We start from the raw sequence: 22,417 nt of genomic DNA, 5'->3' as shown, positions 1-22,417 counted from the left end.
GCAGAGGATTAGGACCTAAACTCAGTTTTTAGCTGTATGACAAACAGCAGAAGCTTAAAAACATGACTTCACTTTAACTAAAAACCAACAGAAGAACCGTCTCAGTGAAATCAGGGGACACATCGTTGAAGTGTGTGTTGGTTTCTTCACAGCCGGCAACGTTGCGGAACTGAAGTGTGATTTGTGTTGAGTTGTAAGCGTTTGGTTCGACATGCTTTGAAACCTTGACATCACCAGATATCTGTACTGTATTGTAAGACAAAAGATATAAACTATTCATTGACTTTATTATTCCAAACCAAATTATTTGAAGTTTTTCTGAATTTACTTAAAACTGTCTCCACACGTTGGTTGCAGGCTTTTTACAAAGCTTGGTCTGAGATGCAGAGTCACCTTAAAGGGGACATATTGTGAAAAATCCACTTGTACAGTGTTTTTGTATACTTGGGTAACCTGGTTATCTACTGACCCACAAAGTGTGAAATAAACCCATCCAGTCCTTTGTTTGTGGTCTGCATAAGTCTTACAACACAGAGAAAAATGTGTTTCAAATTTACTCTCCTTGTGATGTCACAGTGGGATTCTGGTAAAAAAAATAATCCCCTCCCCTGGTATCTCCACCCATGGACTCCACCCCCAGTCTAGAACAAAACTTTTGTGCAGGTCCACCATTTTTATTCTCACTAGTGAAGGAGTGATTTCTATGGGGAAAACTCAGGGGGGGGGCTGGGGGGGGGGGGCTCATTGCATTTAAAGACACACACACACCAAAACGGAGCGTTCTGAGAGAGCTGGTTTATACAGGGTCACAAACCTCCTCTGGTGCTTGATTCATGTTATATTTTGATCAAAGCACAGCACAGATGTTTCATTTAGGGCTGTTTGAAAAGGTGGAGAAGGGGAAAGATATGTCCTCTTTAAACCTGTCTTCACACGTTGGTTCAGGTTTTTAACAAAGCTTTGTCTGAGTTGCAGACCACTTGCACCTTAAACCAGAGCATTCAGTTTAGTTTGGAAGATGTTAAAAACAGGATAAAGGATCATTTGACGACTGTGTGCACGTTTCTCTGCTGAATCCTCCGATTGACTTGATGAAGAAAAAGACAGAAAACATTTCCAGATGAGCTCAATGCTGTTATGAAATACAAACACAGCTAGAGGACAGTCAGTCAATAAATAAATGAAAAAAAGAACAAAACATGAGAGTAAACATTGAAAGAAATACTACACATAAAGTTTGAGCTCAGATATAACATTGCAAAACTAAAATCGATTTAATGTGCAAAAGTCTTAGAATTAGAATTAGACAACTACTTATTTTAATTAAAATAATATGAAAAAGAAGAAGCTACTAATAACAAATAATTGATTATTATTATTTGTATTATAACTACACAAGCAGATGTAGTAGTTATTGTAGTACTACTTTAGATTATTACTTGTGGTATTATTAGTGTTATTCTATTTATTTATTTATTTTAAAATTATTATTATTATTATGTTTTACAATCATGACAGTTTAATATTTGGACAAATTAGTGTTTAAGAAATATATAGCAAGTTGATTTTACTCAATATAGAATAATTAGGACTAAACTTTTTTCTTTTCATTTGTATGAAATTTTCATTTAAAAATATTTATCATCACAATCAGGGGCGTGTCCGGACTTTTTTGACTGAGGTGGGTCACTGACTTATACAGGGGTGGCTTGAGGTTTGTGGGTGCCAACACACACATTCATTTCATGTTTTTACCCTTTCTATCCCTACTAATTATATGTGCTTGTAAGTAACTCATTTTGGTAACATGTAAATATTTTTAATTTGATTATTTAGGGACTCAAATATAAAGATGTTTATGCAAAACACACAATTTAAAGAGCTTAGAAAAGGCATGAAAGTACTTGAGAGCTGTCTAACTTCTCCATTGGCAAGGAAGTCCATTGCAAGTTAGACAGTGTGCACTAGTTTTTGCTTGGTATTTTTTATGGAAAAAGTAAAGAATGTAAAGTAGGCTATTTATTTTACAACTGAAAGTACTAACAAAAATGTACATTACATGAAGATGTAAAGAAAACGACCAGCAGCCTGTTGAAAACAGACTGAATAGTTGATTTTAACTCAAGTCCCGCCTCTGATTAGACAAATAGACAATCGTAGATTTGGATTTTGGGGCTGCAACCAGGACACACCCCCGATCACAACTAATAAAGAACTTAAAAATAACCCCCATTGAATCTACTGTCCTTTATTTCAAGTCGTCCTTCTCTAGAGGAGGTCAGAAAGCTCATTAACTTTATTACACAGAGTGTTTTTCGGCTTGTGGTTTTTGGATGACCCTGTTGAAGGCCACAGGCCAAAAGGCTATGTTGTAATTTGGGTTAAGTTGCGTGATGCTGGAGCTTTTTGAGCTCTTCAATCCTTTCACCCTCCGTGCATGCTGGTAGTTGGTGACGTGCCAGAAAACCAGACTCTGTTTCTCTAAAGCTCTGCAGCCTGCAGGCAGCTGCTACATGCTCCTCTTCCACTGTGAAGAAGACTCCCTTCAGAAATAGCAACATTTTGATTTACAGGTGACAGCAGGAGTCTTCAGGTTCAATCAATCAATCAATCATTATTTGTATAGCGCCAATTCATAACAAGAGTTATCTCGAGACCCTTTCCAAAAGAGTGTATGGGATAATATGCAGGAAGGATTTCTCCTTTGTATTCCTCACGTTTCTGTCGTCCCACTCTCTGGTTGGGACGACACAGTCCAATGGTCGATGCTGGACGTCGAGCGGTGGTTTAGGGATGACAAGGTCCGATGGCGGTGGCTGGGCCTCAGGGGCGTCAGGGGGTAGTAGTACCAGATCACCTCACTGAAGGTTGGGGGAGCTCTGTCTACTCGAGAGCTCAGTAGATGGAGGTTGTTCTTTTAAATTGTTTTTACCTGACCTCGTACAAATACGACTCCACGTAAAGCTCAAACTTCTTTGCAGAGCTTGTGAAGTTGTCTTTATGACAAGGTTAATCCTGAACATTAAATATGTCAAAGCAACAACATGAAACAGATTTTTGTTATTTGGATGATAGTGGGTCTTACATTTCACAATTACAGTGAACAGGATCATTTAAGTTTGATACAATCTTTGCTTTTTTGGGATGGTGCATTTTACAAACATTGCTGTAACTATGTAAAAAAAATAGGGACAGTTCATGAGGAGCTTAATATATTCTGTTTTTTCTCTTTGATCCCCAACTTCAGCGGTGGTGTTTCCAAAAGTGAGACAGCAGGCGACTGCTAAGCTATTCTTTTACCTGTGAATGCATTTATATAGACAGGTGTGAACACAGTGACAGCAACAATCCTGCGCATGTTTGGATTGAGAAACAAAATCCTAATGTCCCATAATATATGACGAATGCTTGCTTGGTCTGATGCAAACTCGACCGTTTCTCTTCATTCTGCTGTTTCACTGAGAAATCAAAGGCAGCCACAGATCAGTAAACAGTTTAGTCCATGTCAATGATCGTCCCATCACCACATTCAACTTCAAATAGCTTATCATCGAGCTCTCATGCAAACACTGTGAGTGGGAGTTTTTCAGTAAGTAGATTAGGTTAATGATTGAGTGAACCCTCAGAACAGCAGGGACAACAGAGAGATAGCAGGGCACTGATTGATCGTCACTCAATATATTCACAGTTCTTATTTCATACAAGAGACGGTTACAGGTGTATGGGTTGACTGTGTAACTGAACATATGAGGCTATTTTAGGAGTATGATGTGTGATCTATTTCAGGTTTAAAGCTCATCCATCGCTCTCATTATGTCGTTCGAATTTCCTTGCTGAGGTTCAACGGCCTCACACATACAGGAGGACGGTTCCAAAACCAACAGTTTGCACATTGATCTTGTACTCTGTATTGTGTAATGGTTCACAAATTGTGCAGGAACGAGTCAACATTCAGAAGAATAGTACACACGGTTGGTGGGTGAAATGTTCTGTAGATAGCTGGTCGACTCCAAAGTGCCCGACTGATCGGTTCACACACACACACACACACACACACACACACACACACACACATGCACATGTACAAAGAAATATGCAATTAATTGACTTTTGAAGCAACAATATGTAACTTTACCTTAAAAAAGTATTTCATCGAGTGACAGATTTAAGCTAAGAGGAGAAAAAGGGAGCAACTGTGCGAGAAGCAGAGTGTACATCCTGGCAGATATTATGTAAAAAGTCGTCTAACTTCTTACTGTAGGTTTGCATACACATAAATAAATAAAGCCATCACACATTAAAAGGTGTCTCTTTCCTTCACACGATCACCAAGTAAGCTTCATTTGGAACCTTACAAAGCGATCTGAAATAGCGTTACCCTCTCCAAAAGAGCCATTTAGCCCCAGACCGTAGATATCACGGCGACAGCTGATTACATGTACACATACTCCACATGCAAACATTTTGAGAACTGGCTGAAGACGCTAGCAGAGAGAAGTATTCCTGTACCTTACTAGTTGACATGGATGTTTAGCTTCTCACAATGTCTATAAACAAATGCATGTTGCCTATATGGGTAGGCGTATAACAGCACTATGTGTGTCTTACCACAGTGCAGTTGCATGTGGAGACCTTTGGTGTGCACCAAACCCAATTCCTACACATTGTTGCTTTAAGGCTGCATGACTATGTTTTATTCAGCCCCACATTTCCATGTGAAGTCGGGATGAGCTGATGTGTGAACCAAGCGGCATCTTTTTACATCATGTCATGTCCCCTGAGACCCCCTCGTCTCCACCTATTCAACCAGGTAAACTTCACGCTCCGAGGAAAAAGTGTGACAGAGAAACTTAGGAAGATTTCAGGGGCAGACTGTTGGACAGCATGAAGTGCATGCGCAAAAACATTTTCTGTGAAATGTTTGAAGAGCAATCATGACAGGTAAATAGTCTTTTCATTTTCCACTACTTTGAAAGTACAAATCATCTTGTTGATTTGGAGCATTTAATAGAATTGCTGTCAGGTTGTTTTTCAGCTGAAAACTGTGATGACTTTAGTGAGCATTCAGGGCAGCAGGATGGTGTTTTGGGATCAAACAGCAACCTGCAATGCCTAGAAAAGTGAAGCCCATGAGATAGTGCACAAAAAAAAAACCTGCAGTTCCTCAAGTGTCCACTTTAGGCTGGCAGCAAAAGAAAATTAATCCTTATCAAGCCCCTTATTTAAATGATTTGTTTACAACAGAAATAAACATGTTTACAGCCCGGTCCAAAAACAAATCTGGTGTCATTAACTTGTTTCATTAATGGTGCACCCTGAACCAGGGGTTGATTAAAAAAACAACAACATCCCTTTAGATTTTATTAAGCCTAAGAGTTATCTATTAATTTGCATAATTAGGGTCATGGCCGGGTTGACTGACAGGTGGGCGCACTATAGCAGTGTCCCAGGTGGCTTTAGGCCTGCCTTAATGACACATCTTTGCCAGTCTCTAATAGAGTCAGGTGGAGATAGCACTTCTCACATGGCATCAAATTAGACATTGTTTGATTGGGCAAAGTACTTTGTTTCTCTGTCGCTATCACAAGTTAAACATCGTGACATGGGGTCGATATTCTGAGCCGTATCAGAGGCATCGTATCACCTGTTTAATGAAACCCTCTTAAACAGGCAGCACAGTATAACCAGCTCACTGACAATCTATTAGCTCTCTGTGTGTGTGTGTGTGTGTGTGTGTGTGTGTGTGTGTGTGTCTTTTTGTGGTATTGGTGGACATAAGTTTGTGTGTCGTTATATTTGAACGACTGAGGAATGTGTTGACTGTTGACCTTGGCCAAATGGAAGCCATTATCTCCCCTCACAGAGCCCCCCCCCCCCCCCAACTCTGCTGAGCTGATAAATTAATGAGAGAAAACACTGCTTACATCGATACTAGTGTCGCCAGCAGATACAGACACAGAGAGGGAGGGAGGCTGTGGGAGGGACAACACGGACACAGAGACACGAATATCAGGATATCAGGACGGTAAATATCATCATTAAAGCAACTGGTGAGACACAGACAAGCAAGGTGATGCATAAAACAACATCATTTATTATTTGCATATTATTTATACAGCTCTATTTACTGAGGAGTATAGAACAAAGGAAGAATAGTTGACGATTTAATTTAATCTTACCAAGTATGAAGCCGTTTCTGCAGCAATTTCAAAGGCAGGTTAATGACCCTTTACTGCATGCTATCACACTTTTGCAGAAAAAGCAACTTTGATTAAGCCCAAAACAATTTCATCCGAACGTAGTTTTTATCATAAACAAAGTGAAACGAATAGTTGACATTGAGCTTCAGTGCCAGTGTGGATACATGTTTCCCCCTGAAATATAATGAACATAAGAAATCCCATGCAGACACACACCCAGCGATAACACTGAAGAATACATTTTTCAATGTTGGGGCCATTTAGTCAATTTAACTCCACTCACTGCAGAGGACGTAGGAGTTAAATTGGCCTTGAACTGATTGGTGTTGAAAGAGAACAAACAGTGGTTCATGTGCTCCTCTGGGTGGCACGCATGGATCATAAGCCTCTTGGTGAACCATGAGGGAAAGAGCAAGACACACATTAAAGCTTCTCCACCATTAACCAGCCATTAGGACACTCTGCCACTTGTTTGCCTGTCTGTCTTTGACCCCTGCCTGTTTTCAGAAAGAAGTACTGGACTTGCTTCAAACGGTATTGTCTTGGGCTGTGCTTGAGCGTATTAGCTGCCAACATAACCATCGATAGTTACAGAACAGCCTCGATCTAACTCAACAAATCTGAGGAAGTAAAAAGCAAGTCCTCTCAGAAACCAGTCTCGTCAATTGTTGTGTGATGAAACTTCAATGCTGTCTGTCTGCGCCAAGACAAAGCATTTATTTTCATCAATAAAACCGATCCTGCTTCTTCCTCTCACTCAACAACCCTGAGCTGTGTCCATGACATTTCCACCAATAACAAGGTTCTTGATAAAACTATTCTTCAAAGCTCATTACCTGAAAGCCCTTTGTCACCAAGTGCTTCCTTATCTCTTAAAACCCTAGATTCAGTTTATCACTCTGCTCTTAGATTCATAACCGGAGACCCCTATAACACTCATCATTGTATTCTCTATAGCAAAGTTGGCTGGTTTTCTCTGTCACAGACACGTGATAATCACATGTATGTCTTTATTTATAAATCCGTTATTGGACGTACACCATCTTATATAACATCTCTGCTGAACTGGACCATCGGGCCCAACCACACTCTCTACTGACAGTCTATTGCTCCAAGTCCAGCGGGTTTACTCTGAACTTGGAAAATCCACTTTTAGCTTTTTAGCTCCAAAAATGTGGAACACTCTTTCAAGATTGACACTCTTGTTTCTCTTGGGCAGATTAAGACAATGATCTCAAACCACTTTACCACAGTGTGTAATTGTTTGTAATGAGAAGCCCTTTTTTTTTTTTTTTTTTTTTTAATCTGTATCTCGACATCATTTTAAATGAGGGAAACCTCAATGATTTTTGAGGCTTGAATAAAGGTTTGAAATGAAATCTACAAGCTCCAATGTAAAGGGAGTCCCCCCTGTGTGCTCGTCCCTCACCAACTAACTCAAGAATGTCTTAGATCGTGTGACTCACACAAGCAAAAAAATCCTGAAAGTTTCCAGGATTATGCAAAGTGAGCTACAAGTGTGAATGTTGAATGAATCTTGCGAGCCTGCAACAAAAGTTCCTGCAAGAAGTTGGAGTGAATCGTAGTGTGAACACAGCTGGATATTCAGAAGATTCACCGTGAGCGGTTGGGCGGGGGGGATTAGGTTTATGTTGTGTGATTGGTGCGATGTAATGAAACTGCTTTATTATATTTTTTGTTCACCAGTATGTTCTTCTGCTATTTCATTTATACTGTGTCCAAATACATATAGCATTGCTCTAAAGGCAGAGTGTCATCATAGCATCAGATTCTGTTGCTCATCAACCCCCCCTCAAAAGCATCTCTAATATTGATCCTAGTTTGAGCACGTTTCTGCTTGTGGAGCTTATTAGAAACATGCAGAGGCTTTTTAGGTCGGGTACAATCACTTCTATCTGAACCAGTTATCTTGCCCGCTTCCATCACTGCAACACCTGTTGGTTTGACCTGATAACTGCTCTCATATCTGACAAACAGAGGAGCATCCAAAACCGCTGTGTGGGGGTGCCGCCTACTACTAGGAGCAGAATCTAAAGTTAGAAGGAGGACATACTGGCTGCTGCACTGTTTACAGAGAAGCCAGCACTTCAACATAGCATGTTTCCTTAATGTCTTATCATAAATAAAGGTCACTTTATCATTTAATTAATTAGATATCATTGGACCTTCAACTACAATTGCACATCCAGATCGTCACTCCATTTATCTTATCATGACCTGAATGTATCCCATTACGCTAAAGAGAATCAAACCTCTTTTGATTGAAGTTATCCTGAGGTGATTATTTGACATCGTCATTGTCCAAAGGAAACATTTGTTGTTTGAGTAAGATAAAGGTCTCATTATGTTTCTTTATCTGAAGATTAAAGGTGTCTGTATACTTTGATTGTACTTTTGGCCAATTCAAATGGTTTCATCGTGGTGTCAGAGAGAAATCAGAAAAACATTGAGTTTCAGGTACAGAAAATGAACAAGAAGACTCTCTGAGGCGATAGAACGTTTACACAAAAATACATAATTCTGCAGGTTCTCCGGCAGTGATTGAGTATTGTACCTCTGTAAAGACGAAGGACTTGTAACAGACATATTTAAGACTGAATACAGCTAATGAAAACAAATGACATGACTCCAAGAGGAGACAGGCGGACTGCAGAAAGGACAGATTTAAGAGAGACTCTCCTGACACCAGATCTTAAAACAAAGAAGTGAAACCGTTTCGTACCCCAAAGAAAACTGTAACATCAGCAGGGCAGAAGCCAATGGCTAACTTTTTCTAAGGTCCAGAGGCCAGCACATTCTGCCACACACCACAGCTGAGACACTACGGAGAGAAAGCATGAAGAGGAATCACGTCAATCATCCATTACCCTGACAATGCTGCAAGTGCACAAATGTGATTAAGCTACTGTCCTTTTTCTGATCTCGGCTGTATTCTCACTATCTTCTGTTAAGTAACAAACAAACTCTTTGCTCAGTGTCAAATGATTGTGACCAATGCTGGTTAAAATCTCCATAGATAGGAGGAACAAAGTGCCTCATTGAGGATATTAAAGGTTTGACAAACACATTGACACGGCTCGTTTCCTTTTTTTTTTGGACCACAAAAAGGGCCAGTAAAACTTAAACAGTGAAATGATTTACTTTAAATTACTTCTGATAAAAAAGCTTAAATACTGAGTGGATACTTTCCTCCTTTACTTGAATCAAAATTCTGTCAACTCAGTTTGGAGCAAGCTGCTTCAATCTGTCGGATCAAAATAAAGCTAAAACACAACTGATCATTTTTAATTCAGCTCCCAGATTTATCACAGGGGACAAATATTACACCCATAATCGCATCCTGTATGATAAAGTTGGTTGGCCCTCATTAAAAGTGAGACATGGCAGACATTGGCTCCTATCTATTTATCAATCATTTACAGGTAATGTACCAGCATACGTCACTTCTCTATTAATCTGCGCTGATAATCAGACTCCATAAAGAGTCTGACTAATGCTGAGGGTTTCATGAGTAGAGACTAAAGCCTATAGCTCACACTACCGGGGTATTAAAATCCTACCCCATTTTGTAGTCAGGTAGCTTCACACACATATGAAGAATCTTAACAGATATTGTTCTCCATAATCTCAAGCATGCACAAACTACATGATATGAAAATGATGACACACAGGGGCGTGTCTGAGGCCCTAACTTATTCAGAGGTGGCCTGAAGTGTGATGTGTGCACAAAATCACACAATTAAATATAAAATATTTAACCCTTTCTAACCTCATCACTCATATCTACTTTGAAAAAGGTTGATTGAATGATTGATTCGGACCGTGTCGTCCCTCGACCACCGCCCAACGCCCATTCTCCACCATTCAATTGCGCCGTCCCAACCACCAGCCAACTCTCAGCCACCACCATCGGACTGTGTCGTCCCCACAACCACCGTCGTCCTCATTCATGCACGGCCTGCTCCGACCTCCACCTCAGCGTCAAGGAAGTGTGGACAACAGGAACGCGAGGAATACAATGGAGAAATCCTTCCTGCATATTATCCCATATGCTCTTTTTATAAAGTGTCTCGAGATAACACTTGTTATGAATTGCCACTATACAAATAATGATTGATTGACTCATTGCAAGACTCAATCTTGTAGGTCTTGTAGGTCACATAAGCAGCTCGCAGTGTAAGATCTGCGTTGATTTAAGATTAAAAAGATAAGAGGAAACTCTCAAAAAACATGTACCCCTCTGTACTCCACTATCCTTTCAAGCTTCCCAAAAAGAAGAAGCAACCCTTCATCATCACTGGTTGTTTTTTAAAAGTCCTTTCCAGGTTCACCTTGAACGTTGAATGTGCCAGCCCATGCTCTGCGTCCCATCTGGTGAGTCAACAGTGAGGCCTGAAGAAACCACTTACTGTGTGTGTGAAAAAGACTCACATCGAGACATTAATCCCCAAAACAATGATCCAATAGATAATACGTGAGGAAGGCCATTTGAAGCAATGGAAAACAGGAGAGGGGACGAGAGGGGGGAGTCGACAGGAGAGATTCATTCCTCCGGCAGCTAAGGAGATATCACTCACCGATTCATGGGTGCACTCAAGTGTACTATTTGCTTTTCAATTAGGCCAAATCCAAATGGGAGATAGGGAGGTTTTAAAAGTATTCACAGGCTACTTTAAAGAGTACAGGATTTTCTGCCTCACCATCCAATTTAGACAGCGTCCATCTGAACGATTAACTGCTCAAACAAGCTGCCCCAGCAGAACACACACACGGATAATAAATAGTTATGGCCAAACATCCGACTGAATAAAGCTGCTATTAGGGCACAAGTGACGTTTTAGGAACAATATAACAGGATATGAGGTAAGATGCACGGCTGCTGGGAAATGGCAACCAGCCAGGCTTTTTAATGAGGTGTTTTTGTTCCCTTCACTTTCCAAAATAGGAACCGTATCGCCCTTTATACACTCATATATCATTTTAAAACAGAACAACATTTTGCCATTTTTGCCAACTACGTGTCTATTCAATAAAAGGCATCAGCAGATATGACTTTTATTTAGTGAGCAGTTAGCCTTTATTTGGAAGTACAGTGGAGAGAGAGGGGAAGACATGCAGGGAAGGAGCCACAGGTCGGACTTGAACCCGAGCTGCCCGCTTGGAGGACTATTGTTTCAGAGAAGAAACTAATTGAAAAACTAAACATATAGTTTCAAATCTCACATTGAATCACTTCAGATACACTTCAGATACAATACACTTTATTGTCATTAACAGTCACTATGTGAAAACATTTACTTTTCAATCCGTAACAAGATCCCACTTCTGTAGTTGAGTTAATGTAAATGGACTTGAGCTTGTATATTTCTTTTCTAGTCTTCTGACTCAAAGCGCTTTTACACTGCGGGTCACACCTACACATTCACACAGTGGTGGTAGAGGCTGCTGTGTAAAGAGACCATAAGAAGTAACTAATCCAATTCATACGCCGCTGACGAAGCAGCGGGAGCAATTCGAGGTTAAGTGTCTTGCCCAAGGATCGGACATGTTGCTGGGGGTCGAACCCTCGACCTTCCGGTTGATAGACGACTCTACCAACTGAGCCACAGCCGCCCATTACCTTCAATTTAAGGTCATTACCTTCAATTTAACGGACATTCCCTATTGCCTTTCAAAATAAAAGCAGGGTTGTATTCAAAAAGGAAGTAGAGTACCCTTAACTTAAGACAGTCCAAATAAATAAAAAATAAAAGCACAACAAAAACTGTTTTGTAATGCAAAATTATTTCATTTTAAATATTCGATGAAACATGCATCAAATTACTGAAATTCAACGATTAATCGCAGTTGAGAAAAAAACATAGTTTGAAAGCCCTAGTTTTTTTTATCAAGAAAAATATTAACATTAAGCTTTTCGGAGGGACGAGTGAGGGGGGCTCCAAAGAAAAAAAGGTTGGGAAGCACTGCCCTAGACACAACTAGACAAAATGACACTGCAGATCTGCCTTAGTTAATTTATATTGTATTTTTAATTTATATAATTATCAAACTATTAAATCAGCACAACTACACCTGCTGTGGACTGAATTACTTTCTGTCCAAAAAGCAGCTTAATGACTTGAAAGAGTTTGCAGTGAACACAGGATGAGCTTTTGTTCATCTACACTATTAGTCTCCACTTGTAACCTGTATCTGTTCAATAATATGTGATTATCAGGAGGATGTTAGGCATGTCACACCCTGAATCGATACTGCACAGTATGTACACCCTCTCCGAAAAGGTCCCACCGCTCACTCTGAGGTGATTCAGACAACCTGATGGTATCATTGCGTATCACTTTGGCACAGGTCAACAGATCGTTTAGTCATGTCGGATTGTATGTTTCCAGCACTATCAACAGTTTAGTATCTCACCTCTCTTTAATCCTGATTTTAATGTGTAATCACTGACCAAATATGTCACGCCATAACTTAGAAATGTTGCATTAAAGGTTCAAAATCTGTCTCTGTGCATGAACAAAGCCAGTATTGTAACGTCTGAGTCATTGACTGTCAATGAGGAAATCAAATGAGTGACTCAAGTCTTATCAGCTGAGCCCCGGTCATTGTTGTACGGGGACATTTTTCCCTGAACTGCACTGATTACTTCAAATGCTAATGTTGTGCCTGGATCACTCATGGTTTGAATCAAGGGTTGTGTTCATAGTTAACCTCTGAGCTTGAAAAATTAAACCTAATGCCGAAGTGCTAAAACAGCAGTTCCTTTAGTGTCCACTTGAGGCTGGCTGCAAAAGCCAAATAATCCCCATTAAGTCATTAGGTCCTATAAAAAAAATTCTATTTCAGAAATAAACATGTTTACAGCCTGGTTAAAAACAAAATATAGTATTATGTCTTTATTGTTACACATTGTATGAGAAAGATTTTTTTAATAACTTATCCTTTTATAACTTTTTGAAGGCTGAGACTTCATTAAACTAGCATAATTAGGGGCGTGGTTGAGTTGACATGCAGGTGGGCATGTTATGGATGTTTGCAAAGACAAAGCAGCAACATCTGGTGTTAAAAAATTAAGGGCAAAATCCTGCAGTTTGTTGAGTGTCCACTAGAGGCTGGCTGCAGAAGCACCAGAAGTCACATACACGCCCATTCAAAAAAAGCAAGTTTTTACAGCATAAATTGACATGTTTACAGCTTGGTTAAAAAAAAGATATGGTCTGATTAGCTCATGTCTCGATCAGCACACACTGTACGTGGGGTGATTTTTTTTTTTTACAACTCATCCATTTTAGCTGACCAGGTAGCTGACCTGATTGACAGGTGGGCGCGATCTAACGGTTTGTCAAGAGGCTTAAAACCCACCTCAGCTCCAGCTCTCAACCTGTCGTTAGGTTGACGTAAAGTTAAGCTGAGACAGCATTTCCAGCATCGAGACCACCATCGATGGGACTCCAGCGCCCCTTGCAGTAACAGACGGGTGACATCACTCAGGCGCCGTCCATTAAAATGTACAGTCTACAGTCAGGAGGCTAAAGGCCCTCCTCAACTCGACCTCTTTGCCTGTTTAAAAAACTGATTAGGTGGAAAGCAATTCCAAAATGTTAATCACCATCATTTATAACTTTACAACACCTCTTGAGAAACCAGTGGTGACGTCACTGAGACTACGTCATGTGTCTAATAAAAAACTTTACGAGAGTTAAAGGCGATTTAGGCAATAATTCCAATATTCAACTTACATGTAAAGTTATTTATTTTCATTAATGGCGTCTGCACAGAGCTGATATTCTTAATAATGTATGAGTAGTTATTGTAAGCACACAGAAGAACATGTACAGGTATGTGTTCACTGTTAATATGATGAACACAGTTTGTGTCTGTTTTTACAGTGTTGAACAGCAGCTCTTATCTTCCCCTCAGAGGGACAAACAGAGCTAAATGATCCAGTTATACGCTCTCATCGATCTGCTGCTGCTTGTTTTATGACCTGCTTGTGCTGCTGTTCCCTTTCCACTCCACAGATTTTTACTGCCTGGGTAAACAGCAGGCCTCCTCGTAAAACTGCATCAGTCCACAGCAATGTGTCGGGCAGCTTTGGATGTGTTTGTGTTAAATGATATGATGATAATGACAGATCAATGAAAGATAATGTTTAAGGATGCTACTCTTTAAACGGACATATGGAGGCCTTGACAAACAACGATGAAATGTTTTACTGTGTTTATTTTACCTTTAACTTAACCAAACATCCGTGTCACTGCATGTTCTGGGGCCTGCTGACCGCTTCTCCACTGGTCAAAGAGATTGGTTATTCAGTAATAGAAACATAATCACAGTTAATGTCATGCACAAACCTAATGTTGTAACATCAAATATACTACTTAATGGGTGAAGAAAATGGTCTCAGCTGATCCTGGAGAAACACAACCAACGGATCAGAGCGGGCTTTACGTCGAAGTAACTTCAAAGTCCAAACGTTCCTGCACAAAGTCGACAGACTAACAACATAATTACGTATATAGAACTTTTCAGACCACTTTTTGATATTGATTCCGACGCTCTCCTAAAATGTCTCATCTCCTTTTTTATTGCACTCTATCCTGGGAATACCGGTTGCTGTATTTTGTGTCACTTCTAAATGTTTCAGTATGTTTCCATCTATATTAAAAAGGAAATAATCTGCAGAAAGGTTAAAAGGGTGATAATGGATTTGAAGTGCCTAAAAACGTAAATTACTGGTTGGTGGTTTTTTTTTGGTGGTGGTGGGGGGGGAGTGAAAAAAAAACAAAAAAACAGAGAAACAAAAAAGACCAAGTACTTTGAGTTTTTTGTTGTGTCTTTCATCACCAGAAGTAAACTGATTTACACAATGCTGCGACGGCATAATATTAGTTTTCCAATCTGTGAATTCCACAAACACGCACAGTCAGACATGCACGCACATACAGTGCTGCACTTCCCCGCTGGCTCCGTTGAAACCGTCTCGCCTCTTTAAAGCCTCTGTTATTACCTCTGAAATGATCACTTCATCTCCCAGTTACGCCTCTGCAACATTCAGGTTGAAGGCGAAACATCACAGGGGCTTAAATATTGCTGCTGGAAACCGCAGTCTGAATAGAGCTTATGTTCCCTAAAGAAATTATCATCTCTTATGATGCTTTCACACATGAACAAAACTCCTGCAAACTTCCTGAAACTGTCCGGGTGAGCTGAATGTGTGAACGCAAAAACATCCACATTCATTATTTTGCAGCAAAAAAAAAAAAAAAACTTGCTTGTTTTTTTTTTTTTTTTTTTTTTTTTTTTTTGCTACAACTTATTTTATACAGATGTTTTTGCAGCAAAATAATGAATGTCAGGGAATCAGGGGATTTTGGCCCCTTGTGTATTTTCCTTGTGAGCTGATGTGAGAAAAAAACAGCAGGAAATATTCCGAGAAATTCACCCCGAGCAGGTTCATGACGTTTATATCCTGCGACCGGAGCACAACCATAGACTGCATGTATGAGTCAGACACATGGAATGTAACTGCTTCATTTATTTTCTGTTTTCCAGTATGTTCTTCTCTGCTTTTTTTAACTAGCAAGGAGCACACTATCAACAGCATGCAATTCGTAAATTATTCATGAAGTTTCTGAAACAGGTGATGATGAACGTTGTTCTGTGGTCAGTTTCAGGGAAGCTATAGGGATCCAACGTAAGAAAGAAATATAGAAAAGGTAGAGAGGGGGGAAGAGAGGGTAAGGTATGACTTCATGGGCGTGGTTGAGGTGTGGTCCTGCTCTTGACACTTTATATCGTCACTTGTTAATACGGCGACTATTTTTCAAACATGCACTCCTGAAGATTTCTAGAAAGTTTTAGGACAGGATGTCCCTGAAATCTTTCTGAGCTGCTTGTTCACCTATTGTAAGCACATCACAGCGGCTGTGGCTCAGTTGGTAGAGTCAGTCGTTTCTCTACCAGAAGGTTGTGGGTTCGATCCGCAGCCTCTGCCATCAGTGTTTGTAGACTAAAAAAGCTCTATACAAGCTCAAATCTATTTACCCTTTCCAGCGGGAGACTTTCACTGTCGGACAGGGAGGGAGAAATCAGATGGTAGAGAAAGATGTAAAAAGATTAAAGAAATATCAGATGAAGCTGAGTGTCCATGGCTATGATGGCTGTTTTTGCCTTTATGTCAATGCTACAGTGTATTTGGATATTGATGGTATCAACAAACAAGTGGAATAGAACATATAAACGAGAGCGATGAGAGTATGAAGCAGCTTCTTTATGTGTATGAAGATCACATCGGTTGCACATCCGTCACTTGATTTAAACGTCATTACTCCCTTTCGCTTGCTTGCAGTGACTTTTCCTGAATTTCTGGCATTTTATGAGTGCGTGAAAACAGTTAAGGCTATAGCTCTTTTATTCATTTTGTATACACAGAGGAGGAAAGATACATTTACTCCATAGTTTCAGCTGGACAAGCCAAGGTAATAAATTCAGTACAACGCAACATGATCATGCACACACGTATCACCACTGGCCTTTGCTTATTAATGTGTGGTTTCAGGAAACTATTGCTGGGCTGATGTTTCCAGCTCTAATGTGACTGAGCAGAACAATGCAGTGTTAATATGTTTGGTTTCCGGCAAAGGGCTGCAAAAACAGTGATGGCCACAGAGACAGGAAACCACATTAATAGATGAAGGAATGCTAGGAGATGGAGAGGAAGGGGGAGGGGGTGCCAGGCAATGACCAGCCTTAAAGGAGAGTCACTGTTAGTACAAAATCATCTTGGTATCTTTGTGGATGTACCATTTAAATCTGTCAACCATCTTAGGATAAGTCTTCTTTTAGGTATGTGTTGGTGGAACATTATGTACAAGACTCTTATAGCAGCAGATCTATATTTGGATAGTAGCCAAGTATATGTTGTGATCTGTAAATGAAACAAGGTTTGCTGAGATTGGAATGTATATGTCTGACGTTTACAGATCATGGTCATGTCATCTTTCTAGCCTGTTAGATGTATACCCTAATGGAAAGGAATTTGTAGGCTGTACCTTCAAACAGAATAAAAGCAACATCCTTAGGATGAAAACTTTGTCAGCGATTTGTGTTCTGTTGCTGATCTGTCTGACCTTGGCCGAATAAAATCTAATACAATCCACAGTCATTGATTTCATCATTGAACAATTACAGCAGAAACAACCCCCGCTTAACAGACACCAAAAAGGGGAAGGTTTAAAACCAATAAGGTGTAGAGATCTCCCAGTCTAAAGGACATTGCTCAACATGAGTCAGTTGACCTTTTTACACTGGCCAAGGTTTTTATTTGTGTGTCTTTGGCAGGATGCCTTGGGAGAATTTAAGTCACCTTGTTCCTTAATGGGAGAAAAGAAGGTGGCTAGCACCATTAGATTAGGTGCCATTTTTGGGAAGTTTTAGTTGTATTTATTGTAAATGATATCAGAAAATGATGACATGCAACTATGAAACACTCTTCAGTCTGTGGAAATGAGCAGGGCAACATTTTTTAATCAGTCAAGAAGTTTTCACGTTGTAGAAAAGGAAATTAAAACAGAGTATAAACATCAGCCACAACGCAGACCACAGGGTGGATTTGGCAAACCAAACGACGCATCAGAAATTTGTTAGCGTTTCAGTTCATGGGCCTTTGTATTGAACATCACTAGCATGGACTACTGGGGCATTCTGAGGACTATTTGACATCACATATGATGAAACGAAAGTTACAATTCTTTTTTTGACAAAACCAACAATGTCTGAATTCCATAAAACAGATTTAAAAGTCCGTGGATTGTTCATGAAGGCTCCCTGAAACACTGACATGGTTCATTAGGACACTTCAATAAAGCAGAGTCATCTTTAATGATGAAAGTAACACCTTTGTTCTACTATGTCTGCTGTCCTTATTCAGAGACCCAAAAACATCACTTACTGGTATAACTAACAGCAACATATTCCCCTTCATCATCCTATAGTCAGTGTGTCAATGTTTGTTTAATGGAAAGTTTAACAAAAGTGCCTCAATCACATCTCTCTTAAATATATTCCAGTATTTTACAAATCTTGTAAAATGGGCTGATGATTACTTGAGTGAGTCTGCTGACCATTTGCCTGAAAACCAGCTTTCCATGGACCATGTTGCATTCGTCTATCTGTGGAAAATGTTATCTGAGACAATAAGGGCAACAGGATGTGCAGCTTTATCACTTCCTCCCAGTCCCACTTTGTTTAGGACTGCATCACAGCAAGTGGAGGAACAAGAGGGAGGTTGAGAAACACTAAAGTACTGAAGGGATAAAGAGGAAGTTGTTTGACCAGTTGCCAAGTAGATTAAACCTGAAATCCAGCCGTTTACCATGAAGACTGGCAAGGCTCAATATTTACTCAATAGTTTCTCTTCTCAGCCATTTGATCAAACAGGCTAACGGGCTAACGGGCTTCTCTTTAGCTCATGGCTGGTGTGTGAGTGTGGTCCTCACTTCTCTCAAGAGAACTCCGGCCCCACTGCCAAAGTTCAAGAGTGCTGAAAGAAGGGGACCAGGGCACTCTGTGGAAAGGTGATTGATGCCATTGTGCATGTTGACAGTTATTTTAACATTAGATTGACTTTGTAACAACTATTTTGAGGTGGAAAAGTTACAAATTGTTGCTTTAATAAATAAAATTAGGTAGTTGGGCAGCCTAGAAAGTTAACAGGAATAAAGAGAGTCCACCAAGCACTTTCACTTTAACTGTCTTGAAAATCTTGATGTTAACAAAACAGTCTGGTATCCACAGGGTTCCTTTTCTTCATACTGGATCAGTGTTTTTTCTACAGGCCATGATACAGTATATGGAATGGTATAAGTAAAATGTTTACACAAAAACCCATATAACGTTAAAAAAAAATATATATATATATATATATATAAATATTTATATCTTTCCGCATGTCATTCCTTTCTCTTTCTCTCTCTCTGTCCTCTATCCACTTTCCTTTCTCTCCAATAAAGCATGCACCAAAGTCATTAAATAATGGTCTTTGTGTGGTTCCTTTCCTGTGAGTGTGTGTGTGTGTGTGTGTGTGTGTGCGTGCGTGTGTGTGTGTGTGTGTGTGTGTGTGTGCGTGTGCGTGTGTGCTGAGTTGTGTAGAAGCTTGTTCTTCTCAGTCTGAAGTCATGATGGCACCCAGAGGATTTGCCTATCAGTAACGGCACATGTTCTCCTGTTCAAAAACAACAAGCTATCTAAGACCACACATGTCTGTTGGGGCGTAAGACTGCACTGCTTTACTGAGCACCGTGCATGTGTGTGTGTGTGTGTGTGTGTGTGTGTGTGTGTGTGTGTGTGTGTGAGAGTGAGTGTATATTTCGGTGTCTCTTTCACTTCCTCCTCTTAAATGAACAAGAAGCCAATTTCACAACCACGACAGACGGACTGGATTAGATGCACACAGACAAGAGCCGAGCAAGACATGGGACTTTTTGAGAGGAGTGTGTGTCTAAAACTTCAGGCAAGTCGGTTTGAAAAAGCATTCCCAATTAGCAACAAAAGGCTGCAATGCAATAAGTAAACTCAGACTTCTTGGGGTCAGGGGTTAGAGTTATGGTCTAAGGATTAGGCAAGTGGTGGTCAGGTTGAGTCTCGAGGGAATCGATGTAAAGCCGAGTAATGTCCCCAAAATAACTGAACCACAACCTTCCGTTTTAAAAAACATGAAGCATGTTCCTGGAGCAAGCCTCAAGTGGACCCTCGACGAACTGCAGGATTTTACAATTCTGCATTGTTGGCTTCATTTTTCAAGACCGGAGGTTGCCGCTTGACATGCACATACTCTTCCTTCTAATGAGAGGTGAGGTGTGAACATACAAAAATGTCAAAAGCAAGAAAGTTTGTGTGGACACAAGTTGACGTGAGGTTGCTTCTCCAAATAACCCTAAACTAGGAAGCGGGTACATTTCAAGTAATTTTCAATTGGGCGTCATGCCAGTTGACATGGTTGTTGTTGTTTTTGTAGTTACTCGTACAGAGCTACCTAATGGAGCTGTGATGGGCATGTGCTACATGGCTCTGTTTTCGGAGGAACTGCATATTGCCACTGACGACGGACATGGTGCTCTTTTCAAACGTTTGCACTCTTGCACCCGTTTTCAGAGCTTTTCATTTTCAGGCACCCAAAACGCTGTTGTCTTGTAAACGAACAGCCTGGCATGAAATCATTGTTGTCTGAACAGGGCCAAAACGACAGCCATCGATGGGACTCCAAAGCCGCCTGCAGTAGTACATGGATGACGCTGCTAATGCTTCATCCGTTAGATTTTACAGTCTATGGCTCTGATCAAATGCTCCAAAACTTCTATTTTCACAAGATGTGCGTCTGAATTGTAGAATTTTAGATATTTTCTTCAGACGTGAAATAATTAAATCTGTAGCAACATTTGTAAACATCAAACCGACAAATGTTTGGGTAACTGTTTTTAAAAGGTTCATAAACAGTAATATGGATCTGTTTTTCAGAATATAAACTGAGCATTGACATCTTTCATTTCCCAGTCCTGAACCTACAGAAGACAGAGTGAGACCTTTATCTTTGTTTGTCTGACTCGTCTTACTGTTTGATAAATGTGAGCAGCAGGATGAGCTTGACCTCTTCATTCAGAGGAACGGAGGTGAAGACAAGTCTACAGCCCTTCAGACCGACAGACTACACTGCAATGACTCACACATTTGTTTGCAGGTTTTTATTATTCAGCATGCAGACTGCTGCTCTGCTTCGAGTCAGATAAATTCATGCCCTTAATCAGCACTCCTGAAAATTTCAAGCAAATTTTAGGCAGACTGCTCCTGAAAGTCTTACTTTGTTGCCTGTTCACACACGTCCCTCAGAGCGGGAGACAACCCGATGAAGCAATAGAATCTGATGCTGGGATGACAGTTTGTGCCTTTTTATCAGTGCTACCTGTAGTACACCATATTCAACAAAAGAGCGGAGGAGTATGTACTGGCAAAAAGAAAACAGACTCATTGCGTTCTCAGGATGCACACATTCAGTCTGCTCTCATTACAAGATATAAACGTCAGCACCATCTCCCACTCGCCCACAGTGAATTTTCCTGAATATTTCATACGTTCTCCCATCAGCTGTCTCCTAAATTCTTGCGAAAATTTTACAAGGCGCCTGGCAGGAAAAATCTGGATAAAGTCGGGGTGAAAAATTTGGCCAATTGAATTCCCACACGTAACTTTCCCATATGACATTTTCAGAAATGTTGCACTTGTGTGAAAGCACCAATTCTTTGCAACATTGCAAAAGAAAGAAATGTTTGGAAAAGACTTTGTGGGAAAGAAAAACAGGTGCCAGCTCCTTGAGCATTTTAAACTAATATTCTTATTTAAAAATAAACTGAAGCAAAACTGCTTTTCTGCAGTGTGACAGAGTTTAGAAAAACGGAGACAGAGAGACAGATACATGCAGGCAGAAGAGGAGTGTGTACATATGTTAACATTCCTCCTGGTTCCTGCCACTTGAAGGAGACGCGGAGACAGCTGACAGCCTGTGAGAGGTTTATGTCTGCTGAGCAATGATCACCTGTGTGTGTGTGTGTGTGTGTGTGTGTGTGTATGTGTAGGTGATGAATGTGGCTGTGTAAACTAGACTAGAGAGATACTTAAAGACCCATCAGAGCTTTTTGTCCTGCTCACAAGAGCTCTTCACAGAGACAAACATCCACCCAACCAAACCATGACTGATTCCTCCAACAGCTTAGATCCTGCAGCTTCTGTCAAAAACAGACACATGCAGACAAATATGATGAAGCTTTTGTACAGTGTTGGCAAAGACAAAGAGAACATTTATCTATGATTCCAGCAGCTTCAGCCTTTTCACACCTTTTCTATAAATATGTATTATGATATTTATGAGGAATATATTGTTTCAATTATCTCATCATTGGTTGGAAAAATACTGCAGAAACAGTTAAACAGAGTGCTTACTCAAATGAGATCAACTATTTAGCAAAAGTTTTATGTGTACTTAACTTCTGTTTGTTGTGGGCTATAAAAGGAAAGAAGTTTTTTTTTTTTACTTTTGCTTTTGGACTGTGACAGACAACTTCTGCGACCTGAGTCCCTTCACGCTGTGAGGGATGTGTGAACAAGCAACTCAGGAAGACTTTCAGGGGCAGTCTGTCAGAAAA

Source organism: Labrus bergylta, chromosome 21 (genome assembly GCF_963930695.1).
Source record: "Labrus bergylta chromosome 21, fLabBer1.1, whole genome shotgun sequence".
In the NCBI taxonomy this organism is placed as follows: domain Eukaryota; kingdom Metazoa; phylum Chordata; class Actinopteri; order Labriformes; family Labridae; genus Labrus; species Labrus bergylta.
This window is presented reverse-complemented; position numbering follows the sequence as displayed.